This window comes from Vidua macroura, chromosome 6, assembly GCF_024509145.1.
Source record: "Vidua macroura isolate BioBank_ID:100142 chromosome 6, ASM2450914v1, whole genome shotgun sequence".
In the NCBI taxonomy this organism is placed as follows: domain Eukaryota; kingdom Metazoa; phylum Chordata; class Aves; order Passeriformes; family Viduidae; genus Vidua; species Vidua macroura.
This window is the reverse complement of record NC_071576.1, coordinates 54,537,982-54,551,600: the sequence shown is the minus strand read 5'-3', so window position 1 is coordinate 54,551,600 and position 13,619 is coordinate 54,537,982. Positions and strand designations below refer to the sequence as shown.

The window sequence follows — 13,619 nt, the reverse complement described above, 5'->3', positions numbered from 1 at the left end:
TGTCATCTCCCAAAATATTTTTTTTTTTATTTCTTAAGTGTACACTCATCGACACTCTCACATTTCTTTGCATGAAGGTGGCACCACTATACCCCAGTAACTTTTACAAAATAAAGTTACTGCTGCCTTAGACCTGAAAGCTGTGGCACTTCTCACTTGTGACATGCCTAAAATAGCATGCAATTTAACTCCATGTGTGACATACACAAGTAATTGCCAGGGCATACAATATATGAAGCATCTTCAAAAACAAAGTGACATAAATTTAACTTCTAGCTGATTGTCGGTGAACCCAATTATAAAATCAACACCTCATGTATCTGATCTACACAACAGCTACATTATACCATCTACTGATCCTTTTAATGGTTTACTTGGTCCATCATTAAAAAAAATAAATATGAAAGCAAAATTTGTTAAGTGCAAGGCCTACAGAAATATTTGAAAAGACTCATAAGTATTTTATTACCTCTGCAGTGCAAATGTATTTGACTGCCTGTTTAAAAAAACTGCAGTTTGTTCTTAATAAGGGTGAATTTGCACTATAAACGGCATCCCCTCTTTGGAAACAATACTTCCTTTATCTGCTTGTGTTCAAAAGCTCCTACCGGGGAAACCTAACTTATCTGTTTCATCTTAAAACTGGAGCTGCCTGTCAAGCTTTGACAATCTTCAGATTCTTTTGGAAATAGGAAGCAACCCATTGTGTTCAAATTTGCTCTTAGTGACAGCTGATCCCACAGGAGCAACTAGTTAGAAAATAATTGATAGCACTTGAAACAGAAAGGACTGCAAATCAGGTATGACAAGTTTGCATTCAATTGCAGCTCTAAAACTAATTGTCCAGTTAAGAAATCAGCTTCAAAAGGGAAAAAAAAAAAAACAACAACAAAAAACAAACCTAAGGGGAAGGAAATGAAAAGTTTGTTTATTGCACATACACTTTCATTCTGACAATATTTTCCTCTTTAAAAGGCAGGTCTGGAATAAGCAGTACATTATAGGGATGGGCCCAAAGCAAAGCCTCCAAACCGAATACTCCGAACTTTATGACTCAAGCCCATCTGTAGTTTGTTATAAACAAGTCATAAGGCATAAATGAAAAAATCTGGATGCAGAAGGACAGAGGCTCGATCCTGGTACTATTGAAGTGAACAGAAAATCTCTTGCTGACTACAGAGGACTTTGGATCAGGCATTAAAATTCCAGAGTAATACTGGCACAGCTTCAATCGTGTGAGTGTGTGTGAGCGCTTGTGCATAAATACACACACAGCCCAATATTAGGGATTTTTAACCCTGACTCTTATGTCAGACTATAACACCGGATGTCAAAAATGAAGATAACATGGGAGGAAGTTTATTTTGATGAGGAAATCCCTAAATGCTGTTGAAAATATGCTTGGAATGGTTAATTAGCATGTAGGGGCTTTGGAGGAAATGATATCTTGCAGCTTGACCATCATCTTTTTGCCAGGTTTCCCTTCAATTTATCTCTTATCTGCAGGAAACTGTCTCACAGCTTCTGAATCTGCTGTTGGCTAAAAGGAGAAAAAGGACAATGACTCATTGTTGGGCAACAAGACAAGTTCTATTTGGATTCTAAATTTCCACATTAATACAAGTTAATGTCCTATCTACTGTACTTCAGCCCATCCAGGGGATATGCAGGGTGGGCTCTGAAACCAACCAAAAGTGAAAGTTCCTCCACCAAAACAACAAACAGTAAATGAAGAGAAGATGTAACACCCAAGGGATGAAAAAACTGAGTAAGAAAAAAAATCTGCTGTATTTTCTATTACTAAGGCATCAAAAAGGCTTCATTAATATATGAAAGTATTGCAAACAATGGGTAAGACAGGATGCAGGAGCTGATGCCCACCAAAGTTATTGCTGGTCAGACAACATTAAGCACCTTGACAGCTGAAACTTTTCTATTCCAGGGGATATTTTCATGCACAATCAAAGGCAGGATTCCTTCCTCTGCAGCTGGTTGAGGGCTGGCAGTGAAGGTCTGGTTAGACACACGTGGTGAGAGGGGTTGGTGCATCCAGCAACCACAAATAGGGGTCGGGAAGATCACTGGAGCATCCCGGCCCCCGGCTGGAAGTTCCTATGGAAATGCCGAGCTTAAGGAAGTGCTGGGGGAGGGACGAAATGCATCAGACTATCCCCGAGCCAACACTAATGAGCACATCAATGAGAGGATTAAGAAGGGATGGGGATGTGTTTCTCCCACTCCCTCTCCTGCAGTGATTGCTCCAGTGCTCAGAGGTGTGGCTTTATTTGGGTAAGAACTGAAAACACAGCGGCTTCTCCAAATATTACATAAAAGGAAAGAATTACATAAAAAACACGACCTAAGCATGTAAATATTTTTTCCAGTTTCGCTGACCAATTCCCAAGCATGTCATGCATCTTGCATTTTTTATTCCCCTAGCTCTCTCTCCCCAGTGTTGAGCTAACATCTGAAATAAGAGTACACAATCAGCATGTTAATAATCAAGGAGTCTGCTTGCTGCATTATGCAGACATCAGAGGAATTTTTTCCACTGTCTGATGAATATTATAAACAGGCCCGTTTGTATTAACAGAGCCTTGTGTAGCAAATCCAAAAGTGACAAACCAAACAGCTTCAAGTGGTTGCATTCCAACCCCAAAAAGCTCTGAGTATCAAACATCACGGGAGACCTGCATCCTGGCTGCATGTGAGGGAAACAATGAGGCCCACACTCTGTTGGGCTGGAGGCCGGGCGCTGAAGCAGATGACTGTGACAAGGATTTTTTAACTGCCAAAGTGACACTGCAAATGCAATCTGCTATTGCAGCTGGGCCAGGGCTGTTGTATCAGTTACTGAGAGGGAAGGCATTTGTTCTGGAGAGACAGAGAGAGCGACACTTCAGGAAGGGTTTACATCTGAGTCATCATCTCTGCCAGCAAGGGTGTCTATCAGCTGGCTGCTGCAAACACTGCAGGATGGCAGGGAACTCCTAAGGTCTGTGACCACCGTGGGCCTCCTGTGCTGCCCTACTGAAGGAAAGGTCCCCTTCCTGTGGGCTGAGGACTAGATGGCAACTCCTGGACTCGGAAATGGTAGTAAACATTCCAAGCATGTGGCCAAACTGCTTGAATTACCACCTGAAATTTAACATTTAGACCAAAATAGGCATAGGTCCTTCCTTTTCCCGTGTAAGGTGTGCAGAACTCAAAGCAGTGAGGGGTGAGGGGAATAGCAGGAAAGGAAAGAGGAGAATCACCTGAATGTCCCTTTTTTCCCCCTGCTTGTTTCCCTCTTTACCTTCTTAGTCTCTTGGGAGACTGGGAATCCTCCTGGAGCAGCCTGAAGTGGAAGGGGGATATCCTCCTTTCTGCAGATCATCACCATCGGACACGTGCAAGGTCAAGGCTGCAATCCTGAGGCACAGTGAGCTCTCAAGGACTCATTTCAGAAGAGAGAAGGCTGCAGGCCTGCAGGTCCCTTTGTTTCACATAACTGGATAGAAAGGAAGGCTCAGACTATCATGGGCCATCCACAGTTTTCTCTGTGTCTACCACTGTCACAAGGCTTGTGCACCTTGGAGTGGAAGGGACTGGGCCAGAAATGCTGGGAGAAGTTTTAATCACCCAAGCTGGAGGATGCTTATTTGCTGTTTATTCCCACCAAGTCACTTGGGTTTCCAAAGTGGGGCCTGGAAACTGTGAAGGGACAGTCTTTCTCATGAGATTTCCTGTTGGTGCTGCATCCAGTAGCACCGGAAATATCACAAGAATAGCTTTTCTTGTGGTATTTTATTACTTCTGCTTCTGCTCCTGACCGGAATTGGGAAGTACAGGGGTGCACGGAAATGAAATATAGTGGTCAGGGGAGAGTCTGCCAAAAATTTGGAAATTACAACAGCAAGAAAGGTCATTCACTCAAGTCTTAGGAACTGCTTGCAATCTGCTCCTATTTTATTCAGACACATTTACGTGATGCTGCTTTTAAAAGTCATTCACCCGAGGCTGGCATCAGCACCCATTCAAACACGGACTGTCTGTGGTTTAGCTGTGAGTTCTGCTGCTAAGTTCCTATAGAGAAGTGGCTTCTGTTTCCTAAAATGTTTAACTGACATAATCCATCATCAGAATAGGCCCAAGGGAAAAAAAAAAAAAAAAAAAGCCACATCCTGCTACATCTCAGTTGCATTGCCTTTACTTAATATTAGGGCAGCATGATTAGCCATATTAGACAATATAAAATCTGCTTTCCCTGGTCAAAAGAGAATCTATTTATCTGTATTCACTTCCTGCTCGAGATTGTTTGACAAATGCTACGGGCAGACAAAATCTGTCTAGCAATTGTTTGTAAATACATGTTGCAAATATTTTTCAGCTCTCTCAGGCAGTGGTTCTTGGTGGCAGTGGTGACTAAGCAGTGCAAGCAGCTGCTAGCAATTCTCCCTCAGCCACGTTTGCCCTGAAGGCAGCCCAGGGGCTTGATCCAGATGGGAGGGGAATGGCTCAGGCAGGGGTGGACACCTAGGAGCAGTTAGGAGGAAGGGAAAACCAACAGCAGCTGAGGCCAGCAAAAGCTGTTTGGTAATTTACACGCTTGGCATTGCAATCAGACTACCTAAACCACATGGGATTGATTCCATTTCCTGTTTGGTTGATTTAATCTTTAGAAGTTACTCCTGTTTCTTCCTGCAGTGAATTCTCCTTCACTGCATAACTAATTTTGTTCCATTATTAAATAAGTCTTGTCTGCTAATCAACACTTTGCCTTCCTGAACAAGCTCCATTTACAAATAAACCAAATTAAAAGGAGAATAATGATGAGAAATTATTTAAAAGCCAGAACAAGATTCTCTGAGTTCATTTCCCAAATTATCTGTCACCCTAAGAGTACTTTGCTCAGTTTAGATTAGAAAAATGAAGTTTTGCTGCAGAAATGCCAATGTCATGAGGAATAATCATGGGTACTTTCAGTTCCTTTTTTTGCAGGAGACTTAGGACACTTGTCTCACTCGTGAATAATTGCACTGAAGTTGGGGGGACTATTCCATCATGATAAAAATAAGACAGATTTGGCCCAAGGAGGCTGTTTTTCTGCTGGTGTTTTGGAGAGCTAAAGGCATATGCTGATGGGAGAAAAAAAAACTTCCTGTAATAGTTGGTTCCATAGCTTTTGTAATAAAACAGGAGCAAATTCTGCACCAACAACCTGTGCAAGCAGGACAAAAACCATTTCTTTTAAAGTTACAAAAATTTTGTCTCATTCCTCGCTCCCTCACAGCTGCGCAGATATTCCAAAGCACAGTTTACAGTTCAAAGTAATTATTGTTGTAAAATACCTTGGCTATCATCAAGGACTTTGCTGCACTCTTCAGAGGGCTCTACTCCCAGTTACGCTTCCCTGGAGTCACCCAGCACGGATTTCCTGTGTCAAAGAAGAAGATGGTTCGAAGGCAGCCTCACAGTTTTACCCTTTTTTTTCACATCCTGTTCTGAGTTGCCACTGTTGGGTGGTATTTGGGTCATATCTATTGGCTGTGTGCACATTTATTGCACACCTGTCCTTTCCAGCGCTAAAAGCTGGGGCACTAAAGTATAAATTTATGTTGTACAGTTGCACAACAGATAATACTTAGAAAAATCAGGGATAACAGAAATTAGCTGAAAGTTTAAACAGCAGCAGATGGAATCTTATGAAGGACTAATAGGTTATTGTAGACTGACACAATTTTCAGAATCATAGAATGTGCTGGGTTGGGAGGGACCCATCAGGATCATTGAGAACATTTCAATGTCTTTTCACACACTTCAGAACTAGGTACTGGCATAAAACATTGTAAAGATGCCTGTTTCAACCTTCAAGACCATGGAGCAGCTTTCACCCAGGGCATAAGAATGACTCCTCAAATTAATGGCCTTGGTGCTTCCTACTTAGTCAAGTAAAACTGTAAGAGTCTGCCAGGAGAAATTTAAGGTCAGTGGGAAATTTGACTGCAAAAGACAAAAAATCTCCTCTACCTAGAATTTGCCACAGTTGAATGAAAGTGAAAATACAGAGCTGGTTTACATGCATCCAGTGTACATAAAATTAAAAGATTGGATAGGAATAGGTCCAGACTAATATCACCCTCCCTTTCCATGATATTCTTCAAAAAGCCTGAAACAGTCTGGATTCACTCACATATTTCTTTGGCATTTGGGAATGTTTGGGTCTGAAGTTTTCTGCTGAAATGTCAGGCACCTATTGTTATGATTTTAGTATCTATATTTTAATTATTTTCTAGCACTTCAGTGGAATACAGATTTTTCAATCAGCTTAGTGCTCTCTGGATGACTTTTCAAAGTAGCAAGTGCAAATTAGATGGTGAAGAACTAGAAATGGTGTGAGGGTCAGCCCATGAGGAAAGTTCTGCAGTAAATTCAAGCTAGTTGAGGTCCTGGCCACCACAGCTGAAGTATGGGACAAAATTTGAATTTGAATGCCAATAGCCTCAAAAAATTCTTTCCATATCACTTGTTTTTCTTATGTTTATGAAGAAGCACAAATAACATCCTTATTTCCCGGGATTATTTCAAAGATTAATTAATTTTTGTTTACAAATCGTTTGGATTTTAGAGTGGATGGGGCGTGGGGGAGAAAATTAAACATGAACTTGGATGGGCCAAGAAAAACAACTGATTTTCTTCATTCTGTTTTCAGCAAAGGATGTGAGCATGTACTCAAATCTACCTCGGTAAATGAGAGCAGAAGCCCCCAGAGTTAATTAGGTGTTTTGGTGCTTTTATAACAGGAAAAATCGACAGGTATAACTGAAAAATGTGGAGTATAAGGCAGTGGAGTCTGACCCCTCCGTGCTCCTCCATCAGCCCCAAGCCTGGCACAGCCTGGCCACGACTGCCCTGCCACTGCAAACTCTGGGTATGCCCAGATGGGGATCACAGGCAGCAGCACTCAGGCACACTTCTGAAAGCAGAATTTGTCTCACTAAGTTTGAAAGGCGAGTTTTAAATATTCCCCAGTGTAGATGGAGTGAGTGGGGGAACAACTCATCCCATTGGGGAGCCTGGATCATAAACCTGGGCTCAGGGTTTGGACTCCAGCTGAACCTTGCAGCTCCTGCTTGGCCAAATGCAATGCAATTGAACTGGAGCACATGAACTGGAACTACTTAATCAGTAGTTATTTGATCAGCACAGCAACCAGGCACAGGCTCGGCGCTGTCCCAGCTCTGCCCTCACAAAGGCTCGCAGTTATTTAAGGAGCATTCTTTTAATACACTTGAAAGAAAGCAACTCCTGCCCTGCCGCGTTATCAGGCCTGTGCATCTCAGGATCTAACACGTTTTGGAGCAGGTTATCAGTGGCAGTAAAATCAACATTTTATAGGCTTCTATTCTTGTGCCATATTTGTAGAAGTCACAGCGCTATCGCTGAACAAATGCCTCTTTCATTGCCTTTCTGGAAACATAAAGTTCCTTTAAAGCCTAGAAAATTAAATTGTGTTCGTCTGGGAGACGGCATGTAGACAAAATCTGCTTCAAAAGTCAGAAGGCCCCTGAGTCAGAGGAAAGTTCAATTAATTTGTCAGAGAACTGAAAACAGATGATTTCAATCAGCACCAGGGGATGACTTCATGGCTGGGAAAGGCCAGAGCTCCGCTTCCAGCCACACTAACGCGCGGCCCCGCAGGACTCACGCGGCTCGGAGCCTCTGGCCGCGCTGAGCTGGGCTGGGCTCAGCCGAGCCGAGCCGGACTGGGCTGAGCTCAGCTGAGACGAGCCGAGCCGGGCCGAGAAAAGCCGAGCACAGCAAAGCGAAGCGGCCCGGCCCGAGCCGAGCCGAGCCGGGCCGAACCCACCCGAGCGCGGCTCGTGAATGGCCGGGAGGCCGCGCCTCCCCATTGGCACCGCCCGCGGCACCGGCCAATCAGCGCCCGCGCGCTGCAGGGTGGGGCCGCTCCGCCGCTGCCGCGGCCCCGTCCTGCTCCCGTCCCGTCCCTGTCCCGTCCTGCTCCCGTCCCGTTCCCGTCCCTTCCCTGTCCCGTCCTGTCCAGTGCCCGTCCCTGTCCCGTCCTGCTCCCGTCCCGTCCCTGTCCCGTCCTGCTCCTGTCCCGTCCCTGTCCCGTCCTGCTCCTCTCTCATCCCTGTCCGTTCCCTGTCCCATCCTCGTCCTGTCCCGTCTCTGCCCCGTCTCATCCTGGTCCCATTGTGCTGCCGTCCCTTCGCTGTCCCATCCGTGTCCCTTCCCTGTCCGTGTCCCATCCCACCGCTCGCTGTCCCATCCTTGTCCCGTTGTTGTCCCGCCCGTCCTTCCCTGCATCCCATCCCTGGCGGCTCGCCGGGCCCCGGCGGTGCGAGCGCGGCTCTGGGATGCGGGACGGGGCCGGCTGTCCTGGCGCCGGGCTCGGGATGCTTTCCCCGGCCGCACCTGCTGGGGGGAGCGCGGATGTCGGAAATAACCCCTGTCCCATGCACCCCACGGGCACGGATGGCCCCCGCGGGATCCCCCGTTCGTTCCCCGATCTCCCCTCCTGTTCGCGGGGACATCCACGTTACACCATTGGAAACGCCGGCTCCAACCCTGCCGGTTTATTTGTCCCTGTCCTTTGGGTGAGAAATACGCCAAAACCTTACCCGTGCTCTGCCCAGGCGGGGAAAGATTTGTCGTGCCTTCACGGAGAGCGTGGTGTCACCACACACACCACAGAGACAAAAAACTGCTACAGTGGGGAAAAAAAAAAACCCTCTTGCATGGGAAAAGCCCAAAATCCACTGGCTCCATCACTGCAGGATTTGGACTGTAAGAATGTCTGAATACATAATGATTTTTTATCATTCCACTAAGATGACCACTTTTATGAACAGAAGTAAGAGGTAGACACATGAAAAAAAGGGAATGCTGCTTAAAGGGATTCCAGGCAAACACCTGTTCCCGTATCATATATTTTTTTTCTTAGAAATATATATTGCTACTTCCCTTTAACAGATGATTAAGTTAAAATTAGCTCCATTATTTAAAGCAATAATTACTGTGATTTGATATAGTGGAGATACATTTTAAAATCTATTATTATTAATAATATTATTAATAATAACAATACTAATAAACCCTAATATTAATAATAATAATACACTCCTTTGTCTTTTAAAGTTTTGTGCTGCTTTAGCTCTGGCAGTATCTCAGGATATCATTTTATGCCATAAAAATTACTGATGAAATATATTAGGGTGCACTTTTGTTACTCCCCAAAATATTTTCTGCATTTTGCCTTTTTTAACAAGGTGGGACAAAAAAAAAAAAAAGAGTATTGTTTTTACACTCTACACAAGTGTTATTTCTTCCCATCTTTGGATTACCTTTGCCACTGACACCAAGGAACTTTGAAGCAGCTCAGAAATTGATGGCTTCAATCCCTGCCCTTGTACACTAAACCAACCCCAGCCTCAGCATCTTAATAGTGAAGCTGCTGAAAACACAAGAATTTCTATTACAGGGTAGATTTTGTCCTTGCCTATTTAACTCCAATCTAGCACTAACTAAGCGCTGACAGAAGATAGATAAAATGGTTGCTGGAAACTGCCAGGATAAACTCCATCCAGCTCCTACTGAAGGGAGCAGAAAAGTGACGGATGTCTTTGGAGGAAAATCAACAAGTGGGAAGGATGGACACTGGCCAAGAGTGCTACGCACGCCTCACTCAACATAAAATAAAATGTATGGCTATTCCACATCTATCCAGCATCCTCCCCCTCCACCAGCCAACATCCTGGAGTCAGCTGGGTCAGTGAATGACTGGACTGGTGCTCTGACTCTCTTTGGTCACTGGAATATGCTGGCACTCCTCCTCAGAAGGCACTGAGATTAGCAGGATCCCTCTAAGGGAATGAAAGATTTGCTGTTCCCTCTGCTGTGCTGGTCTTCCCTCTATTCCTTCGGGAAGGTCTGGCAACTCTGGCATCTCCTCGCTCTGCAACCTCAAGGGACACAATCTCAAGGAAAATTAATTTCTCTGCTTTCTCAGAACCTGAAAAGACCTAACCTGGTACAACTCCTTGCAAAGGAGTAAACACAAAAAATAATTATTATGGAATTATTCCTCAAGAAATAAAGAAAATGCAACAAAAAGCAGAGAGAAAGTAATTTTAGAAGTATATAAAAGAGGGTGCTGCCACCCTTTCCACAAAGTCAGGGACAACGTTATCACTGGTTTCAGGGGAAGCAGGATGATCCCTGCTCTTCAGAAGTTTTGTTTTCTGCCTGTTTATGAAACAAACAAGGACCTTGTTGCACATGGCTGTGTTGTAAAAGCAAAAATTGATTTGTACTCATAATCTGTTCAAAGTCTAATGACAGAAATTAAACTGTACAAGTATCTGGATCCAAGCAGATAATCCCACTGTTCCAGTCTCTGTTATTCCTATAAAATTATATTTGTACTATTTATGGAATGTGCAGATACAGGGGAAATGTATTTATAGCTGTTTTGACTAGTTCTACTGTATGCTTAGAGAAGAAACCGTGGAATTTGGGGTTTGGCATTTTAGGCAAATTAGAGGGTCCTTAATTCTCTTGACTGCCATTTGCTGCTGTGTGGTTCTCAAGTCAGCCAGGCATCTCTTGTTGGAAGGGAATACAATTCTCAGCATCAGCCGTGTCCTCTTCAGCTAATTATCTGTAAAGTGCACAGCCAGCTTCTCTCCCTGGACTGCAGGAAATGCTGACTTGAGCCACATTTTGGAAAAGCTCTGACATCTCTGAATCAGGAGGAACTTTGTATTGATTTTACTGCTTCTATTTAAGTTAATTCTTCACACTTGGAATAAAAAAGCATTTGTAGCTTTTGCCACGAAGAAATAAGATAGCAAAATCCTTTCAGTATGCCTACAAATTAAACTTCGAATTTTCTATCACCTTGGAAATTAAGTTTAGGCATTTTGCTGTGTCAGCCATAGATTCTTCAATTTCTCTATGTTACATTCAGTAAGACATAAAGTATTTAATGTTTGTTAAAGCTCAGAGGATTATGCACAGCCTGTTGGTTTGGTGAAGATGGTTTACAAATGTGGACTCCCAGCTCCTCCAGTGATCATGAGCAATCTGTTTGCTGCTTTAACCCCTCTTTCCCTGGAAAAAGGACACAGTTGGCTCCTGCAGGGGCTTTTGAGATCTGGATAATTTTAAAATGCATTTTCTGCTGCTGCTTATGCCCATGTAATGAAATCCAAAAAGGGCTGTGAGCACATCCAATAAAATTTCAGATGCTGCCAATAAAAATTGTCCCAAAGCAGAAAATTCTAAGCAATGGCTTTTCTTTTGCTTTAAGAATTAGTGTCACTCAACAAAGCCCGTTGGTGGGATGGGAACATCTCAAACATTCCTGGCTGTGGGGATGCCATACCATGATCTGCAGATAGCCTTTCCCTCTAGCACATGACTGCAGTGATAAGCAGAGTCAGATGAGACTGCTGGGCCCACGGAGGCGCCTGCTTCTGCTGAAAGGGAGCGGGGTGTGCCCCCAGCCCAGCGCTGATGGACTCGTGTGCCCCTGGCGCTGGCACCAGTGCTCACCTGATCCCTCTGGGAGCTAATTCAGCTCTCTCAGGGACCACAGGGGGAAAAAAAAAAGTTAAAAGAAGATGTTTAGGTATTTGCTGGCACAGGGAGCAGAATCAGCTTGCTACAGAGCACCAGCCCCAGCCTGAGTGCTGTGTCCTGCTTAGGAAGGGGAGAGCATGGATTTGCCTCTTTCACTGGCAGCACACTGTTCTTCAGCCACCTACATGACTCAATCCAAAGATTTTTGTCTACTGGGACAAAAAACAGGCCATTTTTTAGTGTAATTACACTCATTTTCTCAACATATCCTTGCCAACATTTCCCACTCTTGCAGTATTACGGTTTTATTGGAGGGAAGACAAAATATTTTCTCCAGTAATTCAGAATTCTTCCTTTCTGAGCAGGAAGAAAAGGAATCATCATAAATTAGCATTGTACTGAGTAATGAACCACACTTGTTTTATCACCCTTTTTTTTTTTGTATATACTGGTAGTGCTTAAGAAAATCCAGTCAAGAATCAGGCCCACATTGTGCAACACATTAAACAAACACATAGTAAACAGCCAGCCCATGCCACTAGTGACTTTGTATGCTTGAGGTTTTATAAAACCTTCAAATTGGAATATTTTGGATGAATCTAGACATTCCAAAATGAAGTATCTAAAGTAATAAGTAAAGGAGGCTGTGTTGGAAAATGTCATTATTGCATTTAAATAAATTGGTCTAGTTAGATTAAATGAACAGCCTTTAAAGAAGTAATTCTTCCTCCATTCTGTGCAGAGGTTCTGTCACAGACCACCAGTACTCAAAGTAAAGAGCCTGTGAGAAACAGCTGGATTGAGTGAAAAATCAAGAAACAGCCTGATATGCAGTCAAGCCCATTTAATTACGCTTCCTAATTATATTTCCCATGATAATTATATACAGTATTTAAATGCAGCATGCTATTTCCTGTTCAGAGTGATTAAAAACACCCTCCCGACTGGCGAAGAGATGCCGGTAGATCCTAGGGACGTTTCAGATGCTGCCGATAAGGCGCAGCTCCCTTGCAGACAGGAAAAGCGCCGGGATGTGAAAGCAGCCGTGGGCAGAGCACCTGAGAAAAGATAAATCCCTCCCACTATCTGCTGCATCTGCGCTCGTGGGTCAAAATATTTAAATCCGGCTGCTCCGAGTTCAGCATCTTGCTGCTTATTAGCACATCTGAAGGAGGCTGGGAGAACACCCAAGATACCGGGGAGGCAGGAGCCAGAAATCCCTCTCCTCTTCCCTCTCTCCTCCTTCCTTCCCTCTCCTCTTCCTTCTCTCCTCCTTCCTTCCCTCTCCTCTTCTCCCTTTCTCTGTGATTGTTATTCACAATTCCCGCAGTGCCTGGGTCCTCGCAGGTGTTGTGCTCCACACCTGCGCCAGAGAAGGATGAAGCTGGGAGGGAAAAGGAAAAGCAGGCAGCGGTTTGGGGGATGTTTTGCTGCTTGCGGGAATGGATTGTGTCCCACAGCAGGAATGGGCAGAGACCTGAGGCCTCTGAGAGCTGCTCTCAGAGAATCATCGAGCAATTTATGACCTTAAAGATAATCTAGTTCCAACCCCTTCCACTGTCCCAGGTTGCTCAGAGCCCCATCCAAGCTGGCCTTGAACACTTCTAGGGATGGGGCAGCCACAGCTTCTCTGGGAAACCTGATCCTCTTCCTCCAAATCTGATTTTTTTTATGTATCCAGGAGTTCATAGGACTGACATAACTGGCCTCAGGGAGAGAACAGGAGAATCCCTCATTTCATCATGTGAAATCACAAATTCATCACTTACAGGAGAGATTAGGACTCCTCATGTCCGAGCCCTCCCCCGAGGACAGACAGTGCAGCAAAAAAATCCTTTGAATAAAATTTCAGCCTTTGTGTTGCTGAATTCACACACTTCAGATTTTTTCCTAGACATGAAATATTTGTCATTGTTAAGAAGGCATGGCATTTAGTTTATAGGCATGTTCTCCCGGACAATCCCAAAAGGGGATTGCTTCTTGAAATGTTGCAAAGGAAAATGCTTCCAGGGGTTGGCCTTTGAACTAAG

At 44.1% G+C, this 13,619-nt stretch overlaps 1 long non-coding RNA gene across 1 annotated transcript; it reads right to left on the bottom strand.

Annotated features, from left to right (window-relative positions):
• Positions 1–3,278: 3,278 nt before the first annotated feature.
• On the bottom strand, positions 3,279–7,772 carry LOC128808900 (uncharacterized). The gene is made up of 3 exons (XR_008437565.1): positions 7,691–7,772; positions 5,334–5,419; positions 3,279–4,105 (listed from the first exon to the last, which is right to left on the bottom strand). It is a non-coding gene; the product is annotated as an uncharacterized LOC128808900 (long non-coding RNA).
• Between the last annotated feature and the right edge of the window lie 5,847 nt (positions 7,773–13,619).